Raw genomic sequence first — 9,684 nt, forward strand, 5'->3', positions numbered from 1 at the left:
CATTATAGACATTTGAACAAACCGGAAGTGTTGTATTATTATTGCCTGTCCTTGTCATATTTCACTCTGACTTAGCATAAAATTTGATGCTAGATGCCAAAAAACAGATTAATATGTCACATCTCCCATTGACCACGAAGAGGTTTTTTTTTAAGCTATTGTTCAAGGCAGTGACGTTATTCAGCATTCTGCTGTAGAGCATATGAGCAATACAGTTTGTTTGTACAGGACGCTATACCATCGGTCGCATATACATGCTTTTTGGTCTACACATGTAGCTTTAAATATCATTACTGTAAATGCGGCTTTGTTTAAATTTGAAATGTGCATTAAAAGAAAGAAAGTCTGTATCTCTAATCTGACCCTAAGGTAAAGGGAAATGGTACCGTACAGTCAGGGGTGGATCCAGCCAATCATTTTAGAGGGAGGGGGGTTGCTTAAATTAACACCAGAGAGAGGTGCATGGCCCTTACTTTTTGTTTTTTTACTAGCTTAAAAACTCTATCATAGAATAAATACTATTATTGTGTGCTTAAAGGAATCCCAGTCATTTGTCCTAATTGGTGATAACATGTAAACGGCAAGCACTGAAGAGAGCGGGCGGGGATACTGACAGGCTTTGGGGAGGGGGGCGATCGCCTCCAGCGCCCCCCTTCTGGATCCGCCACTGCGTGCAGTTCTGCACAAGATCACAGGATTGATTCCGAACCTCAGGAGTGGCATTATAATAGTTGTAATATGTACTAGTGCCCTAGTTTCATGCATGCAGGGAGAATATGAGGTCAAAATAATTAAGCTTTAACTTGAAACAGTGCATCTCATAACCAGATTTTAGTTTTGTGACATGAAATCGTCGAACTTAATTTTAATAATTCTTCTCTAAAGTAGCATAGATGTACAGTGCTTGCAAAATTCTGCTCCCAGTTTTTTTTTCATGTGAGTGTGTGGTTCATCACAGAGTTTATGGCACTATTTAGTGATTTTTCAAGGCCTTGCCTATTCCCATGACCTTTTTTTTTTACATTTGTTCAAACCAGAAGACAAGTTCACCAGGGAACATTTACTGCATGGGAGGATGTTTGAAACAGTTCGTTATGCGTTCAAGTTGGCCCATACACACACATTTTGCAAATGAACAAAGTTTCTTCATCTTCATTGGGCAAACTAATTTTATATGATTGTCCAGCAGTAATGCAACTATACTGCCGAAGAAATACGGTTTCAGGACAAAATATAAATGCTTACTAAATGTTACTGACAAGAAAATGTAAAGTTGGGCGTCTGTCATAATCATATGGTGGTTTTAGGATGTTGAACCCCACACATCACCGAAAATGATAAGGTAACCTTGCCTGAAAAAGTTGCTTTTTATTTACTACACACTTCAAGGATCAATATGAATTTTCTGCAATCAGAGACAATTGCAAATCTAGAAAAAAAGTGCATCTTAAAACCAAACGAGGGAGCAGATAAACATTAATGCCACTCAGCACTTTTACTAAATATCCTATCCAAGAATGCAGCAAAATAAGCACCTGCAAACATATGTGCTAGTACTAACAACAGAATGCTCAGCTTGAGGTTTTTGATGCAGAAAAATAAAGAAATTATGAAAACGACCACATGTTGGGTAATGAAGACAAGGCTTTATTAGCAGTTTTTACAATGCTTATCTTATGGTTCGTTTCAATATTGTTCCTCACTTAACTCGTTGTGCACTTGGCTGGGCTGCAGATTCATTTCCACCACTGTCACTTATCCTCCTTTGAGGTCCTTGGCAGCAAGTACACCCACCTGTAATAGACATGGCAAATCACCCCACCTCCTCCTTTATTTTTCTGTGCAATTCAAGCAGCAGCCTATCTTTCCACTCGTAAATAAAGGTGGCGGTGAGTAAGCTGTGCATGCATGAAACTTCACTGCATGGCTAGGGCTGCGATTCAAAGCATAAACTCTCATAAGAAACTTTAATAAGTGTCCACTTTGTTCGGACTGCAGATATTTAGGCAAAATGGGTTGAAACACAATATGAAAATAGGTATGAATTTTTAGTGCAAAGTATCGCACAGTTAAAATAGTGTGAAGAGAACACTCACAGATAGAGCAGCTGAATTGGTGGCAAGCATTCCTTAGTTGTACGCGTATTCACATTCAATGGGCCTCTTGTGCTGCCCTGGCAATGCTATAAAAAAGGGACATGCTAGTGCCTCCATTCCAACTTCAATCGCGAGTGGGCACTGTAAAATACATAGCAAGCGCCCCCTCCCCTCCTGCAATGATTTTTCAACCTGTTCTTCACTACGTAATTCTACAGCAGTAGTTATTTGGAACCAAAGTTCTGAGAGTCCCTATATATGTGCAAGATTTTTTTGGTCGCATTCTGAGTTGTCACAAATTGTCTGGACATTTGTAGAACATCTTTCCCACCTTGTCATAACACCTGAAATTTCACACAAGGATTCTCCTCGGGTCATTTAAACAGTAAATGTGTGTGTATTCATTACAACATTTCATTAGAAACACAGGCGTGCATTTTTCTTAAAGGCACTTCTATATTGAATTAGTGTCTAAGACCAAACAAGGGCCCCCTTCCTGATCATCTTTCAGCGTCGTGGGGGTGATTTCTCGGGATTTTACAGTAGTACGAAGTTGGAGGTAGTGCTTGGGCCACTGTGCATCTCTCACTTTAGAGTACTAAGAACCTGGAAGCTTGTACCCCTATGCAAAGAGAAGAAACACAGCCCACCAAATACGTTTGCACTGTTTCAAGTTTTTGTTCACCATGGTGAAACTCGCATGTCCATCAAACAAGTTGCGTAAATGAGGCCAATCTTCAGCCATGTGTAGCCTTTGAGCTTGTGAGAACACACTTCCCACGTTACCAGTCATGGTCAGCATGGCTACACACTGTTGTCCTTTATGAGAGGGAAAACGTGAACACATGAACTGCGCTCAGCGGCGACTGGTTACAGTACCATCAACCTACAGCTGAAGAATGCGCGCCTGCTTCTGTTTTTATCAGCGCCTATCTAACGGCCATAATTCATTCTTTTGTTTGCCAATAGATGCCTTCAAAAGGCGATGTGCTTTGTTTAGCGGTTGTTTTGGTTGTTCCAATTCAACTAGTAAATAATGGTAAGAAAGTACCACCACAAAAACTGGACATGTCATTTCTTTTGTTGCAATGAGTGGCTAATGACCCAGTTATCTTGACTGCAAACCTTTTTTAATGGAGCGCACAACAGTTAAATTGTTTAAAGACATTTTCATAATGCTCTGCTCGGGCGTATGAACATTGCCTCACAAAATACCACAGTCCTGAGACTTATGAGACCGCATATTTTTTTTGGTTGTTTGAGATATGCAGTGCATGGGCTCGTTTAAATGTACATGTATTGTGTGTCTGTTGCAATAAATTGTTTTATGTGTCAAGCTTTCTATCCTCCTTCCTCCTAGAATTATACGCATTGAGATGTGATACACCTGAGAATACAACTACACAGACTTTCATTTCTCTTTGGGCCAGGTGAATGAGCTGGTCAGCTACTTTACATCATTATTATTAGTTTTTTTCTATGTTGAAAGGACACAAAAGAGCGAAATAATTTTTCGCATACTATTGAAGTATGATTTCACATCACCACTCTTACCACGACACGACGTTTGGCAAGTGCGAAACCGCACCACTCTTACCACGACACGACGTTTGGCAAGTGCGAAACCGCGCAAAGAAAATGTCTCACCAAACCATGACATCATTACCTTTGATAGCATTTACTGGGTTCTACATAGCTTATAATCGATAAAAATGAAGGAAATTGTCATCTGTGGGTGTCATAGACCTAGCATATGAAGTTTCAGAAAATATCGCCGAGCCAATCGCAAAATTGTGAATAATACATTTAAAAACTTTCGACGTCACGCATGGACATTTCGGCACAACTTTCAATAGTGAAACTTCAACATTAATTTTCTCCTCTAATAATGAACTTGGGATGGTGAAACATATGGCATTGGCATTAGATTACTCAAAGTGCAGTTTGTCGATCTAAACAACGTCACTGTTTCTATTCAGTATCCTTGTAATGCTTTTGTAAAATACACACAAGAAGCTTGTGAATCAAGCGCAAAGCTGCACAGCAAACGGGTGTTGGGAGTATGGAGTTTGATCAATGTGATTTCAACCATGTCGCATCGCTGCAGTGAAGGGAACCAAACTGCTCGAGACTAAAGCAGCAGAGGCCTATAAATCCTTCCAAAGTTTTCTTTCATAGTTTTAACCACATGGGTTCAATAGTGGCAAAAGATGACATTTATTCCACTTGTTCTTTACAACTCTATCATAAACAGAGACTAACACATGCATTTTCTTGGTTTAAATGTTGTTTTTTGATCTTTCAGTGGATAGGTTGTCTTGAGGTAACACTGGTATTGAAAATAGAATCATTTTGAAGAATATAATCAATATCTCTGCTGCTAGCCTCCTCTCTGACATGCATTCATGACAATTGCATCAATTGGCAATTGTAAGAAGTTTTACCCTTGTAGTAAATTTACCATGCACCACCCTTTCAGCAAAATTAACTTTCTAGATATGGCGGTATCTATTGAAACATTCCTTATTGTGAGGTATGAAAAAAATACAAAGCTTTTGCCCACACCATAAACATATAGCAGGCAATGCCAATCAGAAAAGAAAAATGAACAGGGCAGAGCCAAGTTAAATTTTGAGGAGGAAGGGTGTGTCGAAGGAATGGACTCCACCCCAGTCGAACCGGACAAAAAGAAGAAGAAAAAAAAAGATCTTGCTTTGGTTACAATGTCACGACCTCGTGACCAGATGTCATGGGGTCGTGACGTGGCTAAAGACAGGATACTTTGTGTTGGGATTTAACTGTTTATTTCGGCGGACCTGTGCCCGGTAAACAGAAAGTCCGATTACAGTAGCAGTCTTGCACAGATAGCAGTGAACAGAGCGTCGGCCGTCGATCAACTACAGGGACAACGAAGAAAAGCTCGGTCATGTGTACTTCTACCTGGAAGACAACGCAAGGACCTGGCTCGAGAATCGGGAGTCCACGCTCCGTACGTGAGATGTCTTCTGCAGCGCATTTCTGCAAATGTTCGCGAGCGTCGCTCGAAAATAGAGGGCCGCTGCTTTACTAGAGACCCGTGTGCAGCTACCAAATGAAAAGGTTGCCATTTTCACATAACAGATGACCCGCCTATTCCGTCACGCTGACCCAGACATGCCTGGGGAGAAGAAACTTAACTTTCTCATGCGAGGGGTCAAACAGGAGCTCTTCGCGGGACTAATAAGGAATCCACCGAACACCGTTCAAAAGTTTGTATTTGAGGCGGCCACTATCGAAAAAAACCCTGGACATGCGCACCAGACAGTATAATCGTCGCCTGACTCCAGAATGCACTGCTGCTCAAGCCAGTGACTCCGAAGACCTGCGTGAAACGATCCAAGCGATCGTGTGAGAAGAGCTGCGCAAGCTGTTGCCTTCAGCGCAGCCTCAAGTGGGTTCGATCGCCGACATTGTGCGAGAAGAAGTTCGGCAATCGCTTCGAATTCTTCAAACACCGCTGCCCAAGCCAGAAACTATGAGCTACGCCAATGCAGTGCGCCACAGCGCTCCTCCTCATCCACGCCAAAACGCAGCCCCGTCGCACTTCCATCGCCAGACGCCACCGCCGCCACCAACCCCACCGACGTCCTACCGTTCGCCAGAGGGCCACCGCAGTGCGCCGAAAAAAAAACGGACGTTTCGCGTGCAGCTGGCAACCGCCCGCTCTGCTACCACTGCGGCGAGGCCGGACACACATACCACCGTTGCCGGTAACGACAGATGGGACTGCGTGGCTTCGCCATCAATGCACCGCGTCCGCAGCCAGGAGAACAGCCACCTGACATCGCCGACTACTTGACAGGAACTCATTGGACACCACGAAGTCCTTCTCGTTCGCCGTCACCCAGCCGCCGCATGTCACCGCACCACCGGCAGTACTCTGGCCCAATGCGGGGCCGGTCTCGTAGCCTGTATCCGGGAAACTAAGGGCAGCAACCGATGGAGGTGTGGTTGCTGTGCGACGAACTACCGAATATCGTCCTCCGACGACGACGCTGTGACGGAGCTCTCCGAACACAACGCCAACCAGGCAAAGCCCTGACGGCGAAACCTCACTTACCGAAGGTGACCTGACGACGCAACATGGAAGCAGTGGAACAAGCCGACGTAGCCGTGACCCGACGCCACGCCCTAACTGTAACGCGAGACGGCGAACTAGCGACCTTAACGTTCTTATCGACGGCCACAGTGTTATCGGTCTCGTCGATACTGGAGCCGACTATTCCGTCATCAGTGGGCCGTTCGCCGCGAAGTTGAGGAAAGTTAGGACAGCTTGGGAAAGCCCCGAAATCCGCACAGCCGGAGGTTATCTCATAACACCTGCAGGAATCTGCACAGCGAGAGTCACCATTAACGGCCGTATTTATCCTACAGACTTCGTAGTCCTACAGCGTTGCTCGAGAGATGTCGTCCTTGGCATGGACTTTTTATGCCTCCATGGTGCTGTCATCAACCTAAGAACAAAGTCGATAACATTATCCACAGAAGAAGCACTACCGTCGCGCACGACGTCAGGAAACCATTCATTGAATGTGCTAGAAGAACAAGTTACCATTTCGCCTCGCATTCTCGCCTCGAAACCCTGTACAGACTCTCTTTTACAGACAAATCAAAGGTTACGCTCTACATAATGCAAACGAATAGCCAACTATAATACATAGACTACACAAGTCATCATCTATTACACGGCAAAGAAGTAATATTCATCAGACAGGCAAAGCGTTTAAGAAGCGTCTGTAGCGACAACCATCACTATGCTCACCAATTAAGCAAGCCAAAGGAGACATTTGGTGAAATGACCTGCAAAACACTCAGAACAAAATTCAAAATGAAGCTTGAAAACGAGGAAATCATCACTAGGTGAAGATGTTCCATAGCACAGCCTAACCAGCCGCTAGCCTTTGCAATCAAATACTGAAATGCATTTCCAAACTCAAATAATATCTTTCGCAAGTATTACCCAACATTAACTAGCAACGAGCCGCATCGGAAAAAGTTCCCCGACATGATAGTGCATGCAAAAGTAAACCCGCATTTTTTTGTACACATGATACCTACTTATCATCTAAGATTTAAGACCTGCAAACACCTTCAAGATTATGTTAGAATTAAAAGCACTAAAAGTGATTTATGCATTGTATAAAATCTAGTTTTACCTTTACTAGTTCAAACATTATCCACATGATTAAATATACATATTGTCACAAACAGAACAACATTTTAACATGATGTAGTAGCACGACTTCAACAGGGACATAGAGTACAAGAAAACACGACACTCGCTTTTTTTTGTCCTCTGTGTCCACGTCGAAGTTGCGGTACTACACCACTTGTTAAAATGATATTTCACCAACTATTTAAGCTCTCAACCATACTGAACAAACAGGACAACCTGTTAACGTTTCATTAAATAAGCATTAAGCAAGCATGGCAAATGACTGGAAGCAATGGTGCAGAAATTTAGAGTGGCAGGACATATCTTCAACAATCTTAAACCTTAAAAACAGTAACCAGCTTTCCAAAAAAGAAAAATTGCCGTACCTTATTCACAAGTTTAATACATTCCAGCCAACAAGTGTAAATGTTTCAAAGAGGGCACTAGAACCAATTTGACATGGCACATACACAGTGAAAACCTACAAAGAATAAGCCATTCTTCAAGGGATTTTTAAGGCTAATTATCCCCATTGTCAGGGGGTGCTTCCTCGAGGCAAAGATAATTCAGCAAAATGTCTTCTCCTTTTCTACCCATCCACGCAAAACACTTGCTCCCTCCTGCCCCTAATTTCTTTCTGTTTCAAGGGCTTTTGATTGAATGCTCCTTTTACTCTGACACAACCCATTACGGTGGATTGGCTTTTAACTCGCCCAATTCAGCATGCCGACTTCTCGTTTTCATCTCCCCGTTTTCGCATGTGGCCTTCCCTGCTTTGTTCAAGTTAGAGGAGAGGGTATGAAGAATATACAAAATGCACTAAGGTAGGCATGGGATGAATTTTGCCTTGTTGGTACAACATATGTGAAATGTTTTGTGGTCATTTGCTGATTGTTAGCACCAGTGTAACCCACATTCCCTTCATCTTGATAATTCTGCCAACACAATTCAGATATGTTGGCAGTTGCAGCCTTGAAGAGGTCTGCATGTTGAGACAACTCGTGTTCACAAATGTTTCATCTCTTTAAGCTTGTCTTCCTCACAACTTCTGTGTTTTTTTTTTGTTTCATAACATTACACTTCTGATTTCTTTAAAATATTAATATTGGTACTGCCTTGTATAATTTGTGTTAATAATAGCGCATTTTTGTTTGTATTTTGGTAGATTTTCAATGCACCCTTTGTCTTGGTTTCTTAAGAGCAATCATTTGACTGAGTTAGTGAAACAATGATTGCTCTTCTTCGATTATTTCCTGCCATGTTGCGTCTACAGACTAGTACGTACTATACTAAAGCTGAAAGTATCAAAGAAACAAAAAGAATGATGTTCCTACACTGTATCACCGAAATTAGTATATTTAGTAATTGCATCTTTTCATTATATAACCAGCATGTCAAGTGCCGGAGGCATGAGTGCTGACTAGCCAATGAAGAGTTCATTCTTGAGCGAAAATGAAAAACGCCCCCCCCCCCCCCCGCCGTCGCTAATCTGCAACTTTTTTTCAGTGGTTCATTAATTCAAATAGCATAACAATTCGAAAAGTGGGCCAAATGGGATGTATCACCCTAATTTGTTTAGCAGCACTGAGCAGCTGGCTCGTCCGTCACTCAGTGTCAGTGCGCCCGATTTTACCTGGTTGAAACGCTCCCGCTGTTGATCGGGCACAGCAGAAGAGCGACACGTGATCCTAAAACCAGCAACGTGTTTAAATTACACACGCAATAAATGTACATCATGATTATACGTAACATAACAAGAGAAATAAGAGAAATACGCAACACGTACTGTGGAAGTACGGTAAACAATGAAAGCCTTACTTTTATTGTCAAAATCTGTATTAGCCTTTACAATAATCTCATCAGGCTGCTGTACAAACCGAGCAACTTGTGCAGCGAGAACGTTTTCGTATTGTGGTACATTAACCCAGAGCGGTAATACCACCACTGCCACGAAATTAATGGAGCAAAAGCGCGTTCACCCGGAGATTAGTTCGAGGTTGACAGCTTACCCGTCCTTGACATGAGGTGCACTATAAACCTGGGAACATATGTGTTAATCACTGTCGTCACTGAAGAGTAGATTTATCGCGAGGAAGAGTGCTTGCCGTAAATAAACACGTAGCTTGAACTTCGCACTGGTTCAACGACAAAACTGGAAGCCACAATAGTGCCAACGAGCCAACGTAAGCCTAAGTTGTTGCAAGCAAAATTCAACGCAGCTACCACCTGAGACACAGCAGCGATGACCGGCGATTTGTGCTTAATACGTTTTCGTTTTTAATCTGTCTTTTAAATGTTCCACGAAAACGAAAACAATCTCTTCACATGCTTGAATACCATAGTCATCACCATCAGTAACCCCGCGAAAATTGAATGTGGAACTTCAAGGCACCC

General features: G+C 42.6%; 1 long non-coding RNA gene across 1 annotated transcript; it reads right to left on the minus strand.

Annotated features, from left to right (window-relative positions):
* Positions 1–1,626: 1,626 nt before the first annotated feature.
* LOC119168259 (uncharacterized) lies at positions 1,627–8,746 on the minus strand. Its single transcript, XR_005109448.2, has 2 exons — positions 2,097–8,746; positions 1,627–1,794 (listed from the first exon to the last, which is right to left on the minus strand). It is a non-coding gene; the product is annotated as an uncharacterized LOC119168259 (long non-coding RNA).
* Between the last annotated feature and the right edge of the window lie 938 nt (positions 8,747–9,684).

Source organism: Rhipicephalus microplus, chromosome 3, assembly GCF_043290135.1.
Source record: "Rhipicephalus microplus isolate Deutch F79 chromosome 3, USDA_Rmic, whole genome shotgun sequence".
Lineage (NCBI taxonomy): Eukaryota > Metazoa > Arthropoda > Arachnida > Ixodida > Ixodidae > Rhipicephalus > Rhipicephalus microplus.